Below are 13,010 nucleotides of genomic sequence, written 5' to 3' on the forward strand. Positions count from 1 at the left end.
TAACAATAAATATAAACAGATGTTTGGTATGACAGAACTTTAATATGGATACAAACAAACACGACATAGTAGTGACCGAAGCTTTTCTTGCTGCACTCCTCAGGGTAAAAACCGCAGCAAGTGAAGAAGGAAGTGAAGGCGTGTGCTTTATACGCAGGTCTCAATAAGGTCGACGCTGATTGGTTCAACCGTAATGACGTCATGGTTAATCCGAACGCCCATTGGTCGGCTCATCATCTTCACCTCGAGCTCCCATTGGCTGGAGCAGAGTTCGTCGATGATTGACGTTTGCAACCACATCCTGGAGAGAGGGGGGATGGGTTTCCCCTAAGGTCCATTCACCATTTGTTCCCGTACTTCTCTTGATCTTTCCATGCTGAAAGAGACACAGAGATCGAACAAATTTATTTTTGACAAATTCCTGATGATAACCATGTGGGTTGGAAGGTTTGACCTCGTGTCATCCGATGGTCCACAATAAGTAACCACGCGAATGTGGGATTTCATCTCTACTCATCCACCTCCACTGATTCACCATCACTCATTCATCAACACTCCTCCACCTCCACTCATTCATCTATACTCCTCCACCTCCACTCATTCACCATCACTCATTCATCAACATTCCTCCACCTCCACTCATTCACCATCACTCATTCATCAACATTCCTCCACCTCCACTCATTTACCCTCACTCATTCACCTTCACTCCTCCACCTTCCACTCATTTATCCTCACTCATCCACCTCCACTCATTTACCCTCACTCACCCACCTCCACTCATTTACACTCACTCACTCACCTCCACTCATTTATCCTCACTCATCCACCTCCACTCATTTACCCTCACTCACCCACCTCCACTCATTTACACTCACTCACCCACCTCCACTCATTTATCCTCACTCATCCACCTCCACTCATTTACCCTCACTCACCCACCTCCACTCATTTACCCTCACTCACCCACCTCCACTCATTTACCCTCACTCATCCACCTCCACTCATTTACCCTCATTCATCCACCTCCACTCATTTACCCTCACGCACCTTCACTCATTTACCCTCACTCACCCACCTCCACTCATTTACCCTCACTCACCCACCTCCACTCATTTACACTCACTCACCCACCTCCACTCATTTATCCTCACTCATCCACCTCCACTCATTTACCCTCACTCACCCACCTCCACTCATTTACACTCACTCACCCACCTCCACTCCTTTATCCTCAGTCATCCACCTCCACTCATTTACCCTCACTCACCCACCTCCACTCATTTACCCTCACTCACCCACCTCCACTCATTTACCCTCACTCATCCACCTCCACTCATTTACCCTCACTCACCCACCTTCACTCATTTACCCTCACTCACCCACCTCCACTCATTTACCCTCACTTATCCACCTCCACTCATTTATCCTCACTCATTTATTCTCACTCACCCACCTCCACTCATTTACCCTCACTCATCCACCTCCACTCATTTAACCTCATTAATCCACATCCATTCATTTAACCTCATTAATCCACATCCACTCATTTAACCTCATTAATCCACATCCACTCATCCACCGTCACTCGATCATCACTCCCTATGACGCTGCAAGGAGACGTTTGTTAAATAAACAACTTGTCGAAAATATCTAAAACAAATGGCTAACCTTGTTGAAGTCCGTTTAACCTCGATTGTGGGATGGATGTATGGATGGATGGATGTATATATGGATGGATGGATGGATGGATGGATGGATGGATGGATGTATGGATGGATGTATCGATGGATGGATGGATGGATGTATGGATTGATGTATGGATGGATGGATGTATGTATCGATGGATGGATGGATGGATGGATGTATGGATGGATGGATGGTTGGTTGGATGTATGTATGGATGGATGTATGGATGTATGTATGGATGTATGGATGGATGGATGGTTGGTTGGATGTATGGATGGATGTATGTATGGATGTATGTATGGATGTATGGATGAATGGATGGTTGAATGAATGGATGGTGTTACCCTCCTTAATAACGACAGGGGGCGAGCATGGTTCGGAATCGGCGCAGTGGACAAGGAAGGCCGCGATGTCGGCATCATGGTTCGTTCCTGGATCACATTATCTACACCATCTGTTTTAAGGAGGATCATGTCCACGAGGAATCGCTTTATTCAAGGCGAGAGAGGGAGAGGGAGGGAGGGAGAGGGAGGGAGAGAGGGAGAGCATGATCATGATTCACATGACCTCCAACGATGATCGGTCCGACTGCAGGTGCGGATCATGGAAGGTAAGTTCCACCTGTGCACAAATGGATGTGCTTCATGTATAATATTACCCAGCACAGTTTTAATGCCATACACAACGAGCTATAATCGTCAACAACGTTCCACATTATTATTATTATTATTATTATTATTGTACCCTAATTCGAATTATTAAAATAAAATGTAGTGTTTTCTTTCTTTATAAACCCACGTGACCCCTTTGGAGATCAGGTGACTATGTATCTATCACATGCAGGTGGTGTACTCACTCACATCCAGCCATGGTAGTCTACATGTTTTTCTGTTATTATTATGTTTTAACCCTTATGTAAATTAATTAAACACACAATAACATACACACATACACATAGACACTCACACTCACACTCACATACACACAACCTTTCCAGTATAATTTTATCTTCCATTATCAAAGAAAACTCAATTTTTCACTGAAAACCTTTTATTTCATTGAAAGAAATTCAAAATCATCAAAAAAGGAAACTTAGTGTTTTTAAGGACGTTATAATGTTACAGGGCCGGGTATCGGTGGTGAGCACGACCGCGAGAGGGAGCAGTAGAGTCGGCTCCACCGAACACACCGGAATTTAGGTCGTGACCCTCGGATAAGTCTGAAAGGCACTGGTCCCTTACAGGACCATGAATCGACAATAATTCGACCGCGTGGGGTATGGTTAATTGCCAAACTTCAATATACCTAATTACCCACACAGCAAAGCTACCGGGGAATTCACACCCTCAACGGACCTCTAGCGGAACGAGCCGTTACCGTACCCAAACCGTGTGTAAACCGAGCGGATGGTTACTGAGGCCCGTCGGTCCAAATGAACAATTTATTGCCTCGCTATTCCTCAACACGCACTGTGCTAAGCCAATAAAATAAATGACAGGGAACGAGCTGGGACATTCAACAATAGGGAAATTTATTTACAATAATCGGGGGACGAGGGGAGCACGTAAGGGCAGAGTTATCCGAATAAAGAAGGGAATCAAATGTAGAAGTAATTCCTTAAACAATTCTACTTAGAGACGGGGCCCACGGACACACACACGCACACACAAATACCCCAGAAGGAGATGGACCTCAAGGTCTTTATTGTCCCTTCAGCTCAGGAGGGAAGACGAGCTGAGGGAAGAGAACATGGCTGGCTACCTGGCTGCGTTTGCGCGGCTGGACGACTGCACCTTTCCGGAGCACCAGGCACCAAAGAACGGACCAGGGCAGCGAAACCCAGAGGAGGCGAGACGAGGTGATCTCCCATGATGAGATGGTCGACCGCTTGTTGTAATGCGCCAGACGAGACGCCTCGGATGCACGGGATGCAGTCAGCCACAGACCCAGACAGAAGAGTGCTCCAGCAGATGGGACGCAATCCTAAATCTTTTTCCGTCCTTTTTGGGGCGTGGTCCGTTCCCCTGTCCCTGTTCCCATTTGGTGGATGGCGTGTCGCGGGTCCGCCTTCTTGAAAATGACCGCCACAGCTTTGGTCCGCGCGTCACCCATTGGGCGGAAAATGACACATACCCTTATTTGGGGTGAAGCCAGAACAAAGCGCTCCGTGCCCATATTTGGGGCCAAGCCAGAGCGAAATGCTTCGTGACCATATTTGCTGCGAAATCCACACCGCCTGGGGCATGGAATTCCACCCACGCCCGCATGCCGGCGAGCGCATGAAGAGTGTGGACAATGCCGCGAGCAGAGGGTTGTTGTTGTTGGGGTAAAAATCCTATCTATAAAATAACTTCGCAGCGCACGTACACTTAATTTCCATTAGACATAGGGGGAAGGGAGCTATCTATCCACATTTATTTAACGAAATAACTGAGCTATGGGGACCTGAATGTTGACTGCTCATGGCTGCCAGATTCGTAACAATAACACCTGTAAGAGAAGGTGGTGTAACAGACTCCACAGCAATGGCGGTAAACTTCCGGGATTGGTTTTTTTTTCTGATGAGTCCACCCTCTGACATCCCTCACACTGACAAGCCGCAGCTTCTTCCCTCTCTGCAGATCTGGGTAAAATCACAAATTGGTCCAAAGTGTGGAACATGTCTTTCAATCCTGACAAATCTCACACTCTCACTATGTCTCTTCGAAAGGACCATCTGGACCCCCCCTCCCCCCATGTACTTTCTCAACAATCCTCTGAATTAAGTCGTTTCTTTCAAGCTTCTGGGTCTCACTATCTGCCAGGATCTTTCCTGTGAAAGCCACATTTCCAACCTGGCCTCCAAAGCCAGTCGCCGACCAGAAATCCTCCGACGTGCAAAGTTCTTACTTGGCACACCTGAGCTCCTAACCACATACAGCCTGATGGAGTACTGCTCTCGCCTCTGGGCTGGTGCTCCTGCCTCTCACCTTTCTCGGCTTCACGCTGTGGAAACCAAGGCATTTCGGATCGTTGGCATCTCCCGCGATGAGGCTGAGTCTTTGGGCCTCTCACTCAATCACCGCAGGCAGGTCGGTGGTCTTTCTGTCTTCTACTGACTCCTCTCCGGCCTCACCCCCCATGCTCTGTCTGTGATATGTCCCCTCCCTCACCCCCCCCATATTTCCGCAGGGCACTCAAAGTTTGCCAATAACCTCTTTTTCTGCTAAAACTACCAAAATCAAGAATCACTGCTCACCTTCACTCTTTCATTTCTCTTTTTTCCCGCCTTTGGAACAAACTCCCACACTCTCTTTAATCCCACTCTTCCATCTTGTTTACCCCGTGTACCCCACTCCGTCCCACTTTCTTCCACAGATCCCCTAATGTCTCTATTCCTCATTGTTTTGTGCTTCCCTCTCCCATCCCTCTTGTCTCCTGCTCCCCTTGTTGTACATTTTTGTTTTTTTTTGAGGTCAACTCCAACCTGACTGCTGCCATCTTTTCATCAGTGGAACTTAACACGGCAATGAAACAAATCAAACTCGGAATAGCCCCCGGTCTCGATGGTATTCCAATCAAAGTCTGGCGACTTCCGGAGTTCAGGAAAATTTTGTTGAAATTCTGCGACGAAACGCACCTTGGAAAGCGTCCTCCAGAATGGGGTAAAACAGGTACAGTATCATACCAATACCCAAGAAAGGAAATTTAACACTTCCTGAAAACTACCGTGGAATAAGTTTAACTCGAATGGCAGGAGAAATCTACAATCGTCTCCTTCACAGAATTTGCCCTGAATTCGAAAAGATCCTACACCCAAATCAAACTGGTTTCAGACCTTTTCGATCCACATCTTCTCAGATCCTTGCTCTCAGGCGCATCGTTGAGGAAGTCCACAATCACCGAAAACAGTCCGTTATCGTCTTCCTCGACTTCAGGAGAGACTTTGACTCCATTGACGGGAATAAACTTCCAAATTCTCCACCCAGATGGAATCTGGGGTGATTGTGAAGGCGAAACAAATTACATATCAAGATACCTCTGCAGTGGTGTGAACTCCTGAAGGAGAGACTGCACCTTTTTGAATCGACAACGGAGTTCTTCAAGGTAACCCGTTCGCTCCTTACCTGTTGACCATTGCCTTGGACGATGCCCTAAGAACTGTGATTGAAGACTGGGATGGTTCAACTCTCTCCCGGCATCGAAGTAGCAGACATCCTGCGCAGCATATTTCTGACCTCGACTTTGCTGATGACATAGCACTCCTCTCAAACACGTTAAGTGAAGCTGAACTCCTACTTCACAAAGTTGAAACTGCTGCTCGCTGTGCTTGGTCTATTGGGCTTGCACGTCAATCCTTCTGCTGAGTGTGCTCTACTTACTGTGGCCGGAAGTCCCAGAGAGAGAGAGAGAGAGAGAGAGAGAGAGAGAGAGAGAGAGAGAGAGAGAGAGAGAGAGAGAGAGAGAGAGAGAGAGAGAGAGAGAGAGAGAGAGAGAGAGAGAGAGAGAGAGAGAGAGAGAGAGAGAGAGAGAGAGAGAGAGAATGACTTTAAATACCTCGGCTCCTCTACTAGCATGCAGCGTGACCGATAATACAGAAAAGCTCAGGCTCGGGAAGCAGTTCACGTCCTCCAGAAAGTTTTGAGATCCCCAGTTCACAGACCGAGTAAGCTAACGGTCTTCAAAACTCCAGTTGAGTCGCTCTTTCTCTGCGGTTGCAAATGCGGGACCTAGTGTGACCACTCCTTGGCTTTTTTCACAAGATGTTGGCTATTCGTTGTTCACCTTGGCATCTTGATTTTCTATAGGTTTTCTATTATCATCGCTTTTCCGAAACCTTGTGAATTCTTGGCTTTTTTTCATTGGCTCACCTTGGCATTTATGAAAATGAGGAGTGGTCACGCTGGTCGGGACCTTGACACAAACATTGTAGAAATCCCTGGATGGTACCGACATCCGATTGCTTCGTAAAGTGCTGAACGTTTCTTGGCAAGACCATATCACTAACAGGGATCTCTGTGGTTCTTTGCCTCGCATCTCTGCGATTGTGAAGGAATGCTTCCTTCGCCTTGCTGGTCATGCGACGCGACATGAAGAACTTACAAAGAAAGTTTGGAGGCCTGAGGAACCCTGGAGAAGGGGGTGTCCACTCACAACCCTTTCAGACATCATCGAGAAGGACACCAGCTTGAGCTGTCTTCTTTTAGGCAATTCTCTGTCTCATTGAGAATCCTGGAGAAAAACTTCATCACGTGACAAGAATAAGTGGATGCCAAAAAAAACCAAGTATGTGTATGTGTCTTGCTGTATGTATGTATCATGTTTGTATATCATCCATATCTATATCTATATATATATATATATATATATATATATATATATATATATATATATATATATATATATACTTTATATATATCTTGTATCATAGATGTATCATGATATGTTTGTATGTATCATGTATTTATCATGTCTGTATATATATATATATATATATATATATATATATATATATATATATATATATATATATATATATATATATGTATGTTTGTGTGTATCATGTATGTCCGTAATTCGTTTCTATTCATAATACAAACCAGGCTTATTGGCAGAACAAAATATGGATTCTCCCTCAAGCCGCTCGAAAGGGTTATTGTTTATTTTTATTGCTTATTTTTCTCCTTTTTTTATTGTTTATTTTATTGTCTACCAAACAACCGATATTGTTTATTTTTGTTTGTGGTTGTGGCTTCTTGTGAGCCCAGGTGCTCATTACCCCGAACCATTCCAAAGTGTACTCAGTCGTACGAGTGAAGAATGAAGAGCTCGGCCTGCTCATGAAGGCTGGTGTCCATTTGCATCAGGAGCCAGGGATAACTATGGATGAAATTCACACGAAGTTAAGTGAGGTATGTTAACCACCATGGGAACCAAGGAGATGCTGACGTTTCGGGGGTTAATCCTTCGTTGAAGCAAAATAGAGAGAAGTGTTAACTCCCGAAACGTCAGATTCTCCTTTTTCCCCACGGCAGTTAACATACCTCACTCAAAGTCCTGTTGATTTCATCCAGTGGTCTACCTGTCCTCCGAATCAGATTGACACCAGTCTTCACCTGCAAGACTCTTCATTCTGTATAATGACCATTAATAAGTACCTTAAGTAATTGGTGGGAAAAGGGGCATCTGTTGGACACTGTGAGCGTGGGGAGGTGACCGTGTCACTACTGCTCCCCGACCCCCATCTTTCTTAAAATCATGCACTCACTTATGATCCACAATAATCGTCTACGTGCACCACAACAACAAAGGATGATGTTTTCCAGTCTCAGGAAGAAACAAAACAAGTCGTCCAGTGATTCTGGCACATCAATTGAAATGGAAACGTGTTGTCATACATTCGTGCTTCCACAATGACTACATGCGTATGTTTCCATTGTCTTTGTCTGTCCTGTATTGATGTACATAACACCACCCCAGCTTACTTCGGAGAGGGTGAACAGGTACATGCCACCTGGCTATAACCTCTGTAGGTATAGGGTGTCAGAAGGTACAATGGTCTTTTTGTCTTCTACCATCTCCTCTCCAGCATTGCCCCCCTCCCTGTTCTGTCCGTGACCTGTCCCCCCCCCCCCCATATTTCCACAGGGCACTCAAGGTCTTCCAAAAACCCCCTTCTGGTGATGCTGTCAAAATCAAGAATCACTGCTCACCTTCACTCTCTCATTCCTCTTTTTTTCCCCACCTTTGGAACAAACTCCCACACTCTCTTCAATCCCACTCTTCCCTCCAGGTCTTCAAAACAGCTGTTCACCACCATCTCATATCTTCCCCCATCCAAAATCTTGATCTTTTCTACCCCCGTTAACCCACCACAAACCCACCTCCTTCATATTTCCTGTTTTCCTTCCTGAAAGTCCCTGTAGTACCATCTCGTTTACCCCGTGTACCCCGCCCATCCCTCTCTCTTCCACAGATACCCTATTGTCTCTGTTCCCCACTATTTTATGCTTCCCTTTCCCACCCTCTTGTCTCCTGCCTTGCTATATGTTTCTGTGTATTAGCTCTTACACTCCCCTCGACTTGGTATCCAAAAAAAAATCAAATTACTAAATTAGTCACATCCAGGGTCCAATGTGTCCTTCATTGTTTCAATTTTTGCTTTGAGGGACACGTCCTGACACAATGAAGCAGAAGTAGAACACATACCTTGGAGCTGTCCAGCATGGGTTCAATACCCGACCATATAAGCTGTCGATTCGGTTTCACAGGCGGAACATTGCATCGCAAAGCACACCGTCCATCGAATGGACGTTAAGCCGGGTATCCTGTCTGCGAGCATTCATCGGTGGACATGACAGATCCCTCGGTATGCTTTATTGAAGGTTAGGCAATTATCGCTGAGCAGCATGAACAAATTCCAAATCCCTGCCAAATCAGCTTCAGTCGAACGTCAGGTCTGGTTAGCCGGTTCCTGAAAGACCACAATATGGAGGGAGTAATTGAGGCGGCGAAATATGGAGTACTTGTAGTCATTTTGAGGGACAAGCAATGTTTTTCCATAATGGGGTTTGAGAAGTTTCTTCACCAGGGACTTCAGTCCGACCGACGGCTCTGTTTTGAGATCATCACCGAATCACAGTTAAATGCTTCCAGTTGCAGTTCGTTTGTTATTGTATCCACCGGTACCTGTTTCAAATGACCTGTGAGGTTATTCCATTGAATCACTCCAGTCACTTGAGAAGGTTATTGATGTGAAGTCGATTGTGTTATTTTTTTTTTCCAAAATCTCCATTTCACTTTCGATTTCCTTGTATTTCATGGTGTTGGTTCTTTCTTCTCCATTTACATTTACATCAGAGTGAAGATAAGCAATTGTCGGGCTGATGAGACACAGACAGAGAGACACACACACGCACAATTTGAATTTTGAACCCCATTTATTTAAATCAAGGACACAGTATAATCCATATTTGCAAGGAATTTTGGAGTAGAGAGGAAAAAACAAACAAAAAAGAAGACATTTTCAAGAAGAAAGGAAAAGAAGAAAAAAAAATCACAGTTTTAAAGGGATTATAAAGTAATTATCAGTTTTTAATTATCTACAGAACACAAAACATGACAGACACACCACTTTCTCTCAAAAAGTTTAACATATTTCTTTATTCAAGAAAAAAAAAATCAAATTCTATCCTGAGTCGTGTTGAGACATATCCTTTGAAAATAGAAATAACATCAGAGCCATAACCGTTACCTCTTTTAATTTCTGAGTTTTATATACTCTCGGACTCTGCTATTCGCAGGGGATACGTTCCTGGAAAATGTCTCAAATGTTAAATCCGCGAATGTCGGGGCATTGTTTCAACGGGGAAAAAGGGGATAGGTTCCTGGCGCTTCGTTATTCAATAAGGGAAAATAAAAAAATACAGTGAAAAACTGCGAAAACGCGAAAAAAAAAAAACGCGAAAACGCAAAAAACCTGCGAAGGTGCGAAGTACAGGTCCACAAATGTAGAAGAAGGTTGCAATTTATCAACCGCGATATGCGGGGTTCACAAATAGCCAATCCGCGAATAGCGGGGTCCGACAGCATTGCATATTTTGCAACAGCAACCAGAAGATTGGGAACACCACCCACATCTCTAAATATTTGTCGAGAAGACACCAAATATAAACATGTGTAAATTAAAGGAAAAAGACAATTGGTGAAAAAGATGTTCAAATGGAAGAGAAAGAGAAGTTGGTCAACTACACTGTGTACGTAAGCATGAAACAAGCCGTCCTACTGATCACAGAAAGGACAAGTTACCGGCAATGGACTGTTAAGACGGTGAACAAAAATACTGGAAGTTACCGGCTCATCGTGCTAACCTCCACTGTGGATCTGCTCATACGCAATGTATAGGTAACGTATACATATGAGGCCAAAGTGGAGTACAGGGAGAACCTGGCCCTAACCGCTTTGACCACATAGCTATTCGTGTTGAGAGAGACAGACGGAGAGAGACAAAGAGAAAAACAAAACAGGATGTCAGGTGAAAAGGAGTTCATGTCACATTGAGGGTTTGCTCGTGTCTTGGCCGAAACCCATAGACCGCCAGATTGGCCTGGGACATCTCGACCGTTTGAGACGGTGATCATTTGTGAGCATCATTTTCTGCGTCCAAAGCTGATTTTTCACGCCACGGCAAAAGACGAAGTGGAAGAAGCACCTTTTCTCGACGTCCTTTGTTTTCAGGTTGAGACTGCACGGTGGAGTCGAGTCCGAGGATAGCTTCCCTCTCCAACGCACCGGTCGATTTGAAATTGGAAATCGAATCCACATTGAGGGACATCAAGCCTTTCGGTGACCTGGTGGACGACGAAGTGTCACCGGTTAATGGAAGATTCAATTAATATTCAGGATGCGTGCAGATCTAAGCAATGCGACGTGTTCCACGACCATCACGACGCGGAACCCGTCGGTGCAATTAGTCCAACTCCAAACGCAATCATCTCGAGAAATCCAATTTTTGTGACACAATCATTCGTAAAGCCAACGAGCTTACATATAATGTTATAATAATGTCTTTACGACCATTAATCTAAATACAAACATCACCCGGTCATGTGCACTGAGCATGGCAATACTTACTATACGGATTAAAGTTTTTGGCAATTTTCTCCTGAACTCATTTTAACATGATTGTACATTTATGAGATTAAGTTGATGTTTTGTTTTGAAATGAGTTCGCTAAGTACGAGTAGACGAAGGTCTGGAGAAGTTGTTCTTCCCATAATGTTACGAGAATGGGAATTCTTATGGATCCAACAATGGTATTCTTGATGACTGGCTCGCAGTTGAAGGAGAAATGATGTCACGCTTCGGAAACTCGTGATTATAATTGTTGATACAAAATCGTTTAGTGTATTTAGTCATAGCGACTTGAATGTGGGATGCAGGGAGCACGTAATTGGCAACAATCGATGCAAACCAGCAGGATCATCTTGATGGAGCGGTGCATGGACGCGAGGGACGAGTTAGACCTTTCTTGAAGGACACCGGGCAGGTGGAGGCATGCACGAGGAAGGCTGAGCATTGTGACTGTCTGGGTGGTTCTTCGGAGATGAAGGGCTGCTCACGGGACGGAAGGAGCAACGGGAACGAGATTTTGGAATCGGACATCCGCGGTAATTGCTCTCGTTCTACAATACCGTGCTGGCCATCACCCTCACAACCCCCTACTCTCTCTGTCTTCAGCTGGAGAGATGTTCCATGAGTTCGTCGTTGTTCTGCTGGTGTCCTGCTCACAACAACCGAGAGCTGTTGTTTGTCAAGGTGCTGATGTTGAGGCTGGCGGATGGACCGACGTTTTGAGCAGATGGACCGACGTGACGCACATACTTTGTTCACGGCCCACCGCATCGGCAAGATTTTTGTGATCTTGGTGGTGGTTGTCCTCATTGCCATTAAAAGCTCTGACGATTCTCCATTATGAGTGTGGACCTCTCCTTGGCGAACATTACGATGCCTGGTTGCTTCTGGGAGGGGTGCTTGGTGTATAAGACTGCTTCAGTTGCGCTAAACTTCCAGATTTTTTTTTTTATATATTTAAAATTATCCTCAAAATCATCATTTTATTAAAATTGAATTATATACTTAAACATTGCGTGGGGTACCGGGTTCTCAGAACTCCCCAGTCATTGCTGCGTTCATTTTTATCCCAAACATGTCTCCGATCGATTGATATACAGGTGGACGGACATGCGCACGCACACACACATACATACATACATACACCTGTGCCACATTTTGCTGACATAGGACCATTTTATGATGTTTGTGGAAATTATTTTTCGCACCTTGCCCCCCCCCCCCCTCTACATACAATAGGGAAAGGAAAAGCAAGATGTGTGCCAAGTGACAAGATGTCCCAACTCACAAGTCAGATGTAAATAGGGATCAAATGAAGATATTTGGGCGTTTCCATTGAACATAAATAAATAAATCTTCCACATTTTATAATTGGACATGTCTTCGACAAGCTCGGCATGCTTCTTCAAGTGAACCGAGGATCAAGTGAGTCACATATTTGGGAAATGTCACCCGTGAGCATGTGTGAGCATGTGTGAGTGTTCAATTCTTTTCCACAGCTATTGTTACCTTTGTTGAGAGGACACCGAGTTGACTGTGCTGGCAAGATTGTCGAGAGATACGTACACTTGCCTTTGAGTCGTCCATAGCCTGGGTTTGAATCCCGACCCAACTATAAACTGCCATCCTGGTGTTTCACAGGCAGGGTGATTCATCGATGTGTGTTGCTCTAATCTCAATGGGGCACTGCATCAGCGGCATTGCTGCAC

General features: G+C 44.9%; 1 protein-coding gene across 2 annotated transcripts in view; it reads left to right on the forward strand.

The window, feature by feature from the left end:
- The first annotated feature begins 2,222 nt into the window (after positions 1–2,222).
- LOC147022588 (choline/ethanolamine transporter flvcr2a-like) overlaps positions 2,223–13,010 on the forward strand; it is a 28,198-nt gene continuing 17,410 nt past the window's right edge. For both annotated transcript variants that reach the window (XR_015059799.1, XM_085887305.1), the window contains exons 1-2: positions 2,223–2,299; positions 12,541–12,726. The gene's annotated coding sequence lies outside the window, so the exon portion shown is untranslated. The remainder of the gene's footprint in view (positions 2,300–12,540; positions 12,727–13,010) is intronic.

The sequence above is a fragment of the Eptatretus burgeri genome, chromosome 7 (assembly GCF_056783735.1).
Source record: "Eptatretus burgeri isolate ZD-2024b chromosome 7, Ebu_testis_v1, whole genome shotgun sequence".
In the NCBI taxonomy this organism is placed as follows: Eukaryota; Metazoa; Chordata; class Myxini; order Myxiniformes; family Myxinidae; genus Eptatretus; species Eptatretus burgeri.